The sequence below is a fragment of the Pinus tabuliformis genome, chromosome 7, assembly GCF_031772625.1.
Source record: "Pinus tabuliformis cultivar Carrire ecotype Pingquan chromosome 7, CPIR1, whole genome shotgun sequence".
NCBI lineage: Eukaryota > Viridiplantae > Streptophyta > Pinopsida > Pinales > Pinaceae > Pinus > Pinus tabuliformis.
The window spans coordinates 1,705,956,025-1,705,968,590 of record NC_142293.1 but is presented as its reverse complement, the minus strand read 5'-3'; the positions used below and the strand labels follow the sequence as shown (position 1 = coordinate 1,705,968,590).

At 37.2% G+C, this 12,566-nt stretch overlaps 1 pseudogene; it reads left to right on the top strand.

Annotated features, from left to right (window-relative positions):
* The first annotated feature begins 217 nt into the window (after positions 1–217).
* LOC149255145 (2-oxoglutarate and iron-dependent oxygenase domain-containing protein CP2-like) overlaps positions 218–12,566 on the top strand; it is a 41,959-nt pseudogene continuing 29,610 nt past the window's right edge.

Sequence of the window (12,566 nt, the reverse complement as noted above, 5' to 3'; positions counted from 1 at the left end):
GTGCATATTTAATGAGTTTTAATGGAATTTATGTTTAAAACGGCTCGACGTGATTTGATATATTTCATCTGCATTTTCGAATAAAAGCTTCTTCCTTGTCACCTTTCAGAATTAACCGTATCGTTGCATTTTCACTGTCATTTTTTCTCTATGTGTTTATCTGATAATATCCATTGCTCAATTTCGGAAACCTCCGAAGGAAACAACATTTGAAAAGATGGCAAAGAAGGGAAAAGCTACTTCATCTGAGAAATTAGACATGATGCCACTCTTCCCCGATACCACCTACAGCAAAGACGGAGGAACCACATCATGGGAATCCATGTATAACCTACTGGAAGAAGAGAAATCTAGGCCACTGGAAGCGAAGGCAACAACTAATGTTGAAGAATCATCTGACGCTTCCTACTTTGAGGAAACATGTTCTTTTTTACACAGAATAGTTGTAAGACCTAAGATATTACCATACACAGATATCATAAATGGGGTGATTAATAATGTGAATATCTCAGATAGAACTTTCAGGAATGAAGGACATGAGGTCATGGGGTCTTTCATGCCAGAAAATTTGCATGATATGTACCATCTACTAGAGCCCCAAAAGCTCTATGACAAAGATTTCCTTGAGCATTTTTCCAAAAAGACCGAGGACCCATTGGATGTTACACAGACCTCGAGGTTAGGCTCAGGGAAAATTAAACGGGAGAAATCCCGTAAGTACCCAATTGCATCCCTCTCGGCCCCACATAATTTCACAGCTGCGATGATGTGTAGATTATTTGGTAAAGCTGATAGTACCAAATTTTCTAGAGAATGGCTTCCACTGATTGATGCAGCGGTTAATGTAATGATTATGAATAGGAGTTATATTTTATCAAACAATTTAGATATGGCTATTAGGGAATATAGGCAAAAGAGAAGTACTTACTCAAGAATTATTCCCCCTTTTTATATGAGTGCTTATGTAATGGACGCCATTTTATTTTTTCTCTCAATTTCCAGACATGGGTTGGAAGTGGACTATACAAAACCCTCTCCCCATCCATGTGTATCATAAAAGTTTGTGGGAAAACAAATTCAATTCCAAATTTTACAAAATCTTCCATGGTATTATGTTGCATATTTATAAAACCATTTTTGATCAAACGGACCCCAGGCTTTCTGAAGAAGCCAAGATAGACATATTTCTAGTCACAAGATGGTTTGGTGAAGAAACATTCACTTATATCAGAGTTTTTGGGAGCATTGCAGCTCCACATGTCCTCCCATATTATGTTCCAAACAATCTATTGGCAAGAGAGATAGCTTACCAAACAGTAGGGGATGGTTTAACCAAAGCCTTGAAGGAACAAAAGAAAGTCATTTGGCAAACCTTCCCATTACAATGTGGCGCTTTCACACTACATGACTATGGACACACAGTAAAAGAAGTAGAGAATATTACATCTCTAAAATTGGCCACAGTTCCAGGGCGACAAGATGACTCAAATCAAGTTACTAAAGACTTCACCACCATGGTCAAAGTCAAAAAGTTTACTCATGAAGAGGATCCATTTGATGACCTCTTTCGAGGAGCCGAATCATTTGCATGCGTTCTAAATTTTGTATCACTACAGTTAAGCTCAAATGATGTTAATAATTTTCATGCATATAGGAATATAATATTGTTAAAGGTCCCATTAGACCTATTACAAATTGAACCAATAAGAGAACCTACTCCTAGTGTAAGCTTGGAGGGAAGTTCAAAGGAAAATTCTGATGAGGAAACACAAGAGAAATCAACTCACGAGTCGGAACAGTCAGAGCAACAATCTCAGAATGGAGAAGGGAGTCCTAATAAATATTTTGAGAAAGATACAGAAGGAAATATTGAGGAAACAACTAAACAGGCCTTGGCCAAGAAACAGACAGAGGTCGGCTCCACTTCAACTCAAACAGGGAAGATTCAAGTCATTGACCTAGACAAGGAATGGGAGAAATTCAATCATAAGTTCCAAACAGGCACAAGTCTTGAGGAAATTTCTGTATTTCAGACCCCCAAACCGACTCAGCATAGAGAAAATCTAGAGACAATAGAGCACGAGGCTACAAACAGTCAAGATATTGAGGTTATTCTAGCTTTTCCTACTTCTAATATTGTCTTAAAATTGAATAGATATCTCCACTTGACATATTTTACAGTCTTGCACATAAGGTTGTGGTTAAAAGACAAAGAAATAAGAGGAAATTAGACACCATGGCTATTGCAACTCCAGAGAATGAATCAATGCAAGTTGTGTGGAAAGACACTCCTATTGACCCATCAGAAAACCTTGCGAATTTGTCACAGTTTGCAGGCACCTATGCCACAACGACCATTAATAAAGCAACAAAAGTTTGACTACTGATAAAAGAAAAAGAACAGATAAATATTATTCTTGAACAATAATTAGAACAAGAAAAAACCAATCAGCAAGCAGAACAGTAGGTAGCTTGAATTCAGAGGGAATTCGAGCAAATGAGGTTACAACACCAAGCAAGCATATCAGAAAAGGACACACATATTCACCAAATGTAGGCCATGGTAGATAGATCTAAAGATAACCCTCAAACAGATGAGTTCATGAAAGAAGAAATCAAGTTAAATTCCCTATTGATAGAGCAATAAGAGATGTTCTGCCATAAAATCTCACAAATCAATCCTTACTGTAGAAGAATCCCAAAAAGACAATCTATTTATTGATTGGGATACACGGTTAAAGAAGGTAGAAAGGGCAACACCAACAGAAGCAAGTGCACCAAACAATATAGTCGAGGCTGTTAATGAAAACCTCCACAGTGCCAACCTTGTCAAAGAATGCATACCAGGGGCTCTCCCAGATATCAAACAACTGGAACAACAGTGGAAACAAATAGCTCAGACCAAAGAAGAAGCAATCAAACAGCTGACCAAACTGGATTGGGAGACATACTGGTAGTATTTGGTAAAACCACATAGTCAGTGGATGACTCTGCGATGCTTAACTACCTCTGCACAAAAAATGGTGCTAGCTCTGTCAAATGCCATATTTGCAGGACAATTAAAATCCACAATCGGACAGCCACCCCAGATCAAACCAATGATCGACATTTCCAATATAAAAGATCAAGTTATCCGACTAAGATAATTCAAGTTGAAAGAAGCTTGTCATTAGTTTAATTCTATTTTTAGTTTTATTTTTGCTTACTCTGAGGAAGGTTGTTTGAAACCTCCTCAGCCTTTTTTGTAATAATCTATTTTTGAGGCATGTATTATAGTATTTAAACCCCTCTCACGCATTTAGAAAGGGGTCGAGGATTTTATCAAAAACACTTTACAAGACATTACACTTCTGTATTTTTTTGAAGGTTTTGATGAAATTATTGGAACATGATCTATTTTTCTTTAAATATCGAGTACACTCTACTGAAATTGCATTATTGTACTCTTATAATTGTATTTGATTGAATGAAATTGGATCAATATTGCGGAGCCCATGAGCAGGACCTTTCATATATGGTACTTTTATCATATGATCGTGTTTTATTTATGCATTAGAAATACTCTTTCTTTGAATGTCTTATGTATGAAAATTTGAGTTATAGTTCTACATTATTACACTTTTGTATGATGTTTCAGCTCTAGTTTTGTATTCAATACGTGAGCAATTATTATATGTGATCATTTTTTCTCAATTGTTTTGTCTAACTATTTATCCAAAGCAATTATCATTAACGATTTCATTTATTTTGAAAGTTGAATGATCTTTATTACCAATTGCTTTGAGACATCTCTGTAGATCTCATATTTCAGTTTATTCCCTGGTATATTTATAGTCAGATAATGTTAGATTAAGATATATGCATGTTTTTATTATTTAGATTAGATTATACTGAGTTGAATCATTCTCCGTTATATCTTGTATCACCCCAACAATAATATCAAATCAAGCTTCTCTGGGAAACTGGTCCCATTATCCCCGGTTAGAGCCACAATACCAAACGGAAAAGGAGTTGCTTTTAATGTTTGAACCGGGTCATTATTGCCCATGTTGTAGCAACAAATTTTGAAGCTTAAATAGGTCCACAAATTTTCTGATAGAGAAAAGATTACCTTTGAACTCCATAAGGCTTCCCCCCATGTCAAGGATTAGTGGGATACTTATTGTGAGCAAACGACCATAGAGGAATCTGTATTGTTTATAGTTGTGCATACTTGGGACTCTTTTAGGGATGCTATTAGGGAACAATATTGTCTTGTTAGAAGCTACAAAGACCAATACATTATTGAGCATGTTTATATTTTTTGCGTGACTACCCTCATGCATGGTATGTTGTATTGGGTGTAGCAAGGGGGTCATGCGGGGGAGATATACCCCCCTCCCAAGGGGTTTGTAGGGGGATGGTAGCCCCCTACATAGGGCTGGGAGTAGCACCCCGAAAAGAAAAAACAATGGTGAATTTTTGCATCCCTATTTTTTCAAACACATGGTGGTTTTGCACATGGTTTTGTAGATCTCGTCAAAGAAACTATAGTAATATTCTAATCCTGGGTTAATGGATTGGGTTTTATGAATTCTATGGAATGTATATAATGTATTATCACATTGTAAAGGAACATAATGAAAAATCAATATACTTTTCTCAGTTTTCGGTTCTAAGAGAAAATTCTCTGTGTAACGTTTCTATGATTGCCATTCTATATTTTTTGTTTTTTAAGAATTTGTTTGTAGGTATTATCTGTATAGAGTTAAAACATGCATACATGAGATGAACCACACTATGGTAGGAGAGGGACCAAACATTTCCACAGTTCAAAAATATCTTCCATACCTTGCACCCCAAGCTAGGTATCGAAGATTTTGAGCAACATTTGGTGCTCATGTGCTGTGGTTTTTTGTAAAAATACATCCATACAGAAGTTAAGTTCTTAAACATCTCCTTACTTGGCACAACATACCAATATGCTATCAAAATCGAGAAAAAAATTTAAACAAAATAGGTCATACTTTGGATTTGGAAATCCCTCGCAATAGAAGTAGGGTAAGGGCATCCCCAAATCACAAAACAAAGGAAAGAGCTATGGTGGACCACCCCATGAGAACCCATATAATTCATAAACAAATAATGGTAATGGGAAGACAAAGAAAGACACAGGAAAGTGGTGTGAATTCCAAAAGATCCCCTCCCATAACACCAATCAATGTCGTGAAAGGCATTCATTGGTGGTCGAGCTGAAAGGCTCAAATTCGGATGTGGGTTCTGAATGTGAGTCAAACCTAGGAAAGGGGAAGTAGATCATTGATGCATAATCTAGTGCCACTGTTTCCACCACCAAGGTCCAACAAAGTGAGCCCAAAGATCTGAAGGAAGGTGAGCACCTCTTCCACTCACATATGTGGGTGAAGGGTGCTTCACTACATTTCATTGTTGATAGTGGAAGCAAAAATAACCTCATCTCAGAAAAGGTCACCAAGAAGTTAGACTTGTTAACAAAACCACACCCATAACCATACACCATCAAGTGGCTCCGTCAAGGGCGAGATCTCTGTGTCAACCGATAGTTTCACCCACCCTACAACACCAAGCCCTTCAAGGATGAGGTATTGTGTGATATTTCTCCCCTTTAATTTTGTGATGTTATTTTATGCCAACCATTCTTGTGGAAGTGTCATGTTGTATATGAGTCTAGACCTCATATTTTTATTATTATTTTGGGTGGGTAACTATGCAAGATACCGTAGGTAGCTTCACCTATGATCGTTGGTATCTGTTATGAAATAAAATAAGGTCATCTCCTAGATTTGAAAATTTGTCCTCTCCTTCATTTTCTCTCAAATTAAGGAGAAGATTTTGACCACATCTGTGGCCTCCACATGGCAGAAGAAAGTGGACAAGGTCAGGGAAGAATACAAAGACATCTTCTCCTCACCCATTTGGGTACCTCTATGTTGTCAAGTCAAGCATTCAATTGATCCAACCCTAATGCACCTCTACCCAATAGGCCAATATATCGTTGCTCTCTTCTAGAAAATGAGGAAATCAAGTGCCATATCCACGAGCTGCTCCAAAAAGGGAACAACTGACCAAATTCTTCACCTTGTGGAAGCCCAATTGTACTCATACAAAATAAAGATGGACCTGGCAACTTTGAATTGATTACTAGGCCCTAAACAAAATCACACTTAGGAACTAGTAATCAATTACCCATATTGAAAACCTTCTTGACCAGCTCAATGGGACCAAGTACTTCAGTAAGATTGATTTGAAATTTCGCTACCACCAAGTCCCAAGAACCAATTGATATGTGGAAGACTACTTTCAAGTCCAAGGAGACTCTTTTTGAATGGTTTGTCATGCCCTTTGGTTTGAAAAATGCCCCAACAACTTTCATGAGGCTTATGTATGATATTTTGTGTCCTTTCACCAATTCTTTTATGGTTTTATATTTGGATGATATCCTCATCTTCAGCAAGATTTGGGTAGAACACTTGCATCATATGCAATAGGTCCTTCACACACTGTGGTAGCACAAGATATGTGATACTTGGAAAAATGCTCCTTCTACATGAATAAGGTCCAATATAAAGGCTACATTATTTATGAGCAAGGTGTGCATGTGGATCCATCCAAGATCCAAGTAATTTGGGATTGTCAAAACCCTACGACTTTAAGAGATATTAGTAGCTTCTTGGGCCTTGTTAAATTCTACCAAAGGTTCATGATGTGGTTCTCTTATATCACTTGACCCTTAATTCAAGTGACAATGGGAGGATCAAAAGCAAATCTTTTTTGGTTTGGGTCCAAACAAAAGGCATTTGATGATTTGAAACACCACCTTTGCTCTTCATGAATGCTCACCCTTCCAACCCTACAACAACTATTTGGGATTGAGACAGATGCCTCTAACTATGGTATTGGTGTAGTCCTCACTCAAAAAGGACATCTAATATTGTCTGGAGATACCCCATTGATCAAGTGCTCAAAATTAGGCTCAAAACTCAAAATGTCAGAATATTGATAAAATTAGCTTCAGATCGAAGAGCTCATCATTCTGATTCCAACAGTGCGAATGAAACATGAATCTAAGCTCATATGAAGAACTTAGAGCAATTAAAAGTTCAGGTTTGACTTGGACAGATGGCAGGAAAAGATGATGTGGCAAGGCCCTTGAACAAATGGGGAAGCACCAAGTGGCAAGCCACCATTGGCCCTCGCATTTCAAAAATCACATATCACAAGCGGGTCATGTTAAAGAATTGTCCCCAAGCAAGGTCAAGATTGCATTGCGATAAATCACAATCACACTTAGCAACAGAGAAGGCATTGTAGAAATCGGCCCCCAGCATACCCGGGTTGCGATGTGATAATCACAATCGCACACCAGAGAAGGAAGAGTCCCGCATTATGTTACCTATCAATTCTCTATCGATTGTGATTTGCGAAAGGATCCCGGATGTGATGCAACTAAGGGTTACAGTTAATAGTATCGTCGGGTTCGCCATATCGCAATCACACATCACCCCGCTGCATTCACAAACCATAAAACCATCGGTTTTCTACCATTTGTAATTTGCAATGGGAAAGTTGGTGCCAATAGATTATGGACTGCAGCGCGGTGACATTTTCACTCAGTTAGTGCTTTTGGGAGCTAATTTGTAGGATCATATTAGATATCATTTTTTGGGATTCAACTGCGTTAAGTAAGTCATTCAAACGTATGACCATTTCCATGAGAGGTAGTCCTAACTGACTAATTTCTCATGATTTTTGAATAGTTCACTTAGCACTCATTGCATCGGGTGATGCTCACAGGGGTGAAGAAGTGGGATTGAAACTAGTGAAATGTGGAGAACGAATCACATAGCATCAATCATCACTTCCGGGGCTTGCACCCGGTAACCAGGACTTCCCAGGAGATCACCCATCCCAGAACTCCTCTGGCTCAAGCACGCTTAATTGTGGATTTTTTCCCCAGAGTTGTAGGATCATGCTAGATTTGGAGCAATTTGTGGAGCGAATAGTGGGAAAACTAGGAGAGGTCATAACTTCTTCATTTTTCCACCAAATTGGATGCAAAAAGAGGCTAGATGGAAAATTTTGGACATTATGAACTCATTGGAGTAGGTCTCAAAAGCATTTGAGAATTGTAAACACAAATATTTACATTTTTGATCATAATAGAGAGGCCCAAGCCATTGGAAGCTAGACCAAGGAGACGTAGCCCAGGAAGGGTGAACTCCATTATCATGTGCTTGTTGTAATGTGTTTTTGATGATGTTTTGTATATGTTTATGTTTATGCTTCTGTTCACTCTCTTATTTATGTTTAATTGCTCATAAAATTAACATAAAATCTCATCATTTCACTTGCAAAAATTCATGAATCCTTAAGCACAATGGAAGCATTTTGTTTCTAATCTGAGGAGGATCTTAGCACAACAATATAATATTCTAAATAAGATAATTTTGGTATCATAGCTCTAGGTTTGCTTTGTGAAAGAAGGATTTAACTATTTTCAAGTTTATGTCATGCTTACAAGGTTAAAACTGAAAAGAGGGGAAGGGAAACTAGTTGGAAACCTTGAAGTTGGGTCAAGGGGAAGGAGAACAAGGTTGCCACAATCTCCAACACCAGTTTAGCCTTGAGTTGCAGTTAAGGCTCCAAAGATCATGTCTCATGAAGGATAACCTAAAAACATGACAAAAGATGATAAGACCTTCAGAAAGACTTTCTTTGATATGACAAAGATGGTGAAGGTCCTCTATGAAGAGAGGAATACTAGGTTGCAAGGGGAAAGTTCCAAACCTCCAAAAGGAGAAGGTTCTTCAGGAGGAGGTAATGGAAATGGAGACAAACCTCCACCCTCTCCGCCATCTTATAATTCATCTTCTTCTTCACAATAATCTTCACCCTCTTCCACTAACACAACCCTTACTCATACTCATCATCATACTTCAAAAGGAACTTGTAAATCACCTTTTTTAAAACTTGATGTTAAATTTGAGCTGCCCATGTATAATGGTGAAGTGAATGCAGAGATTCTTGGTAATTGGATTCGTCAGTTGGAGGTCTATTGCGGGATTCAAAACCTTCAAGAGGATGACATAATATTCAGTTAGCTTCCTTGAGAATGGAGGGTGCAACACTAGTATGGTGGGGATCAAAGACCCAAGAGGAGATTCAAAAACATGGTAAGATCTCAATTTCTTGGAATGATTTCATTTTTGCAATCAAAATACAATCTTACCCTCTAGCTTATTTGCAATCATAGGAAACATTGCCAAAGCACATAGGGGGTTTACACAGTTACCTTAGGCATACTATCTTAATATTTAATCCAAATCATCTAGATGATGTGTGTGTGAAAGCCACCCATCTTGAGGGAAGAGGGAAAATCACTCCAGAAGAAGGTAGTAAAAATCCATTTAAGAGTAAAGGAAAGGAAAGGGCTTTCAAAGGGAAGGAAAATAAAAATGCATCTATCAAAAAATAAGGAGATAAATTTACATGCAAACATGGTTCCAGAGAGGGTCACAATGAAGCTCATTGTTGGAAGCTTCATCCTGAAATGAGACCAAAGAAAAACAGCAACAAGGGAAAACAAAAAACAACTGCAACCACTCAACAGGATTTGGGATCTGATTCAGGTGATGAAACTAAAATCACATCCATTGAGTTAAGAGGAAAGGAATCCATTGCTAGCACTAATTCTTCAAACTCACAAAATAAAACTCCAAATGAAAAAAAGAGAATAGAACTTTTTCACATAAGGGTGATATCAAAACACAACAAGATTGATACGTTGTTCGATAGCATCTCTCAAGCCAATCTTATCTCTGAAAATTTTGTCAAAAGTTTAAATTTGGAAACTGTTCTACATCATCAACTGTATCCACTTGGATGGGTGTGTGACAATGTGCAATTGTAGGTTACGAGAAAGTGTAAACTGAAATTTTCCGTTACTGCAAATTTCATAGATGAAGTGGAGCTTGACGTTGTGTCGTTATATATCTGTGGCATAGTTTTGGGCAGCCCATACCTGTATGACAGAAAATCTATCTTCCATGGACATGAAAACAAATACCATTTATTCAAAGGTGTATTAAAATATATTGTGAGAGCTCATAGCAAGAAAATTAATCGTTAGCTTGTAAATGCAAGGCAGATGAAAAGACTAGTGAATTCGAGCAAGAATTTTGTGCTTCTAAGGATCAAACCCAAGGATGATGTTTATAATGAAGCTTTTAAAGGTTTTGATTAGAATTTGAAATCTGAATTGGTTGACTTAGCTAACCAATACGACGACATGTTTCAAGAACCAAAGACGTTATCTCCCAAGAGAGGAATCCAACATGAGATACAGTATTGTCCTCTTCCTAACATTGGGATGTACAGGATGTTAGTGATGGAAAGCGTAGAAATTAAGAAGAAAATTCAAGAGTTGTTGAGCAAAGGGATCATCAGACCATCTTCCTCGTTGTGTGGTTCACCTATTACCTTTCTTCCAAAGAATGATGGAACATGGTGCATGTGTGTGGACTTTCGTGCATTGAACAAAATTACCTAAAGAACCATTACCCACTACCCAGAATAGATGATTTACTTAATCAATTGAAAGATGAAAAGTATTTTACTAAGTTGGAATTAAGAAGTGGCCACCATCAAATTAGAATAGCTGAAGGAAAAATTTGGAATACATCATTCAAAACAAAACAGAGTTTATTTGAATGGCTAGTTATGTCATTTGGTTTATGTAATGCTCCTGCTACATTTATACATGTGATGAATGATGTGTTGAGACTATTTCTTGATGAGTTTGTCATAGTCTACTTAGATGACATCTTAATTTTCAGTAAATATTGGGATGAACATGTCATACATGTAATAAAAGTACCCGATGTCTTGAAAAAAGAACAGTTGTATCTTAAGATGTCAAAGTGCGAGTTTGGAAAAACTTCTTTAGTTTACTTGGGTCATATTATTGGAGGAGGTGAGTTGAAAATAGATCCCTCCAATGTTGATTTCATTCTGAATTGGCCAAGACCCAAGATAGTTACAAAGGTAAGAAGATTTTTGGGAGCATCCCAATATTGGAGGAAATTCATTGCTATTTTTTTCTCTTATAGCAGCTCCTTTGCATGCGTTGACAAGCGTGAAAAAGCTTTTTTCAGTAGGGAGGCAAACAAAAAAATTCCTTTGATGCATTGAAGGAAATATCAATACAACTCTAGTACTTTCACTTCCAGACTTGAGATACTCGTTCAAGATTCATATTGATGATAGTGACTACGTTATGGGTGCAGTCCTCATGCAACATGGTAAGCCTATCTGTTTTCATTCGGAAACTTTTAATGGTGTAGTGATTAATTGTCCTACATATGACGAGGAAATATATGCATTGGTGAAAAGTGTGAAAAAATGGAAACACTACTTGATGGGTAAAGAAACAATCATTCACATTTATCATCAATCATTGCAATACTTTCAATCACAATCAAATTTGCAGCAATCAAGGCACTTCCGATGGATGGGTTTTCTTCAACAATTCCACTTGGTAATCAAGTATAAGAAAGGTATCTACGGTAAAGTTGTCGGTATGCTTTCTAGGCCTATTGTTAGTGCAGCTAATTTACTCAAGCATTATTATGTTTTACATGAAATTTATATTGATAAATATGCATCAAATAATGACTTTCAAGAAGTTTATGTAAGCTTGAGTCAAGGTAACCAAGTAGAGGAATTGGATTATCATTTGCATGATAACTTAATTTACCATCTTGCCAAGCTTTATATTCTATAGGGAGAAAGAGTTAACATCATAAGAGAGGCAGATACTTCTCTTATTGCTGGCCATTTCGGTGTAAGTAAGACGGTGGCTCATCTACAGAGGTATTGTTATTGGCCCCGTATGGTTGAAAGTATGTCTCATTTTATTAAAGGATGTTCATTATGTGCAAACAATAAGCCTAGCAATAGGAAGTTAGGATTGTACACACCACTTCTGGTTCCTACATGACCATGGGAGAGTGTTTCTATGGATTTCGTAGGAGGTCTTCCATTGTCAAAAGAGGTCATGATTATTTGTATGTAGTAAGGTTCAGAAAAATGTTTATTTTGATGCCAGGTAAAAGGCAAGTTACAGCTGAAAAAACTGCTCAGTCATTCTTTCATAATGTTTTGGTGCATTTTGGATTTCCCACCTCTATTATTAGTGATCGAGATTCTCACTTTTTTGGGAATTTTTTATCAAGCTTGTGGAGATTCATGGACACCAAATTGAAAAAGATTACATCCTTTCATCCACAAACAGATGGTCAAACAGAAGTGATGAACAAAACAATGATACATCTTCTCCATGGGTATTGCAATAAGCATCCTAAGTTGTGGGATGAATATTTGCACTATATTCAGCATGCTTACAACTGAGCCAAGCACTCTTCAATGCAAACTTCACCATTTCAGGAATGCTTGGGATACTTTCCTAAATATCCTTTGGATTTTATTTTCGTCAAAGATGTTGCTATTGAAGTTCATAGCGACAAAGCAAGATTGAACAATCCAGTTCG